Source organism: Vicia villosa, unplaced genomic scaffold (genome assembly GCF_029867415.1).
Source record: "Vicia villosa cultivar HV-30 ecotype Madison, WI unplaced genomic scaffold, Vvil1.0 ctg.003584F_1_1, whole genome shotgun sequence".
NCBI classification, from domain to species: domain Eukaryota; kingdom Viridiplantae; phylum Streptophyta; class Magnoliopsida; order Fabales; family Fabaceae; genus Vicia; species Vicia villosa.
In genome coordinates, this window is record NW_026706245.1 from 142,546 (window position 1) to 143,786 (window position 1,241).

The window sequence follows — 1,241 nt, forward strand, 5'->3', positions numbered from 1 at the left end:
TTGTTTTGATACACTATTGAGAGATATGTTTCAAATCTTGACCAAAAGGGTATTCATCTATCAATAATCAAACTCTAGAGATAGATTTGTGAGTTGATAATCACTTGTATCAAACTTTAAAGGTTATTATGTCAACTGTCGGCATGAGAGATCATCTGACGGTTAATATAATAACAATCACGATACTGCTTTAGAGATAAACAGTATCGATAGAATACGTGATTATATTAATCATTGATATGTTCATATACATGATCAGCAGAGTATATACAAAAGCAAGCTAACAAAAACTAATCTTGACACAGTTTTACCAAACCGTTTTTAAATCCTAAATTATTGTCTTTAATTTCTTTTCATGCGATTTATCTTTCATGACACTAAAAACATCCAGAATCTTAACTCAAAATACACTAAGCTGTAGAACGGCGATAATATCGCATCAATCCCTGAGGAGACGATATTAGAAATACTTATCCTATACTTTCTAACATTGACGCAGGAGACAATTCGAAGGGATCAGAGTCATATAGGTTCATCTCTTTAGTCATGTGTGAGCCATTGAAAATATGGAGCTCTTCGTTATTTTTGTTGGCAAAGTATTAACAAATAAGAATTACATCATAAAACCCTTAGTTGTAACACATCCACACGCCATGACTATTAGCACTACAAGAAATACTCGAATTTCCTGCAGATTTTAGCTCAATTTCCGCAGGAAACACGTTACATGCGGATTTTCCTGCGGTTTTTCGTTCCTAGCTAAAACCTTCGTGGGTAATATTTTTGGCAGGAAATTCCGCAGCTAAATCCGCAGCTAATTCCGCATCAAATTTTGAATCAGCATGTAATTTCTATCTCAAATTTATTAATTTTTTATTTTAATAAACTTTTGAATCATTATAAATTATAAATTAAAATAACTATAATATAAAATAAAATTATAATTCAAAATGTTTTCAATTAAAATAAGACATTCAAATTCCTATAACAAAAAGTTGGTAACAAGTACTTACATAGTCACATTACTACAAGATTGGTAACAAATACTTACATAGTCACATTACTAAAATTGACTCAAAAAATCAAGCTATTACTAATCATTTGTCAACCAAGTTAATAAGATAAAAAAATCCAAATTACAACCAAGTCAAAAAGAAAAAAATACAAATCACCTCCCATCCAACCCGGTCTGTACTTCAAGTCTTTGCAAACATCTTGTAGTAGCTGAGACATCTTAGCAG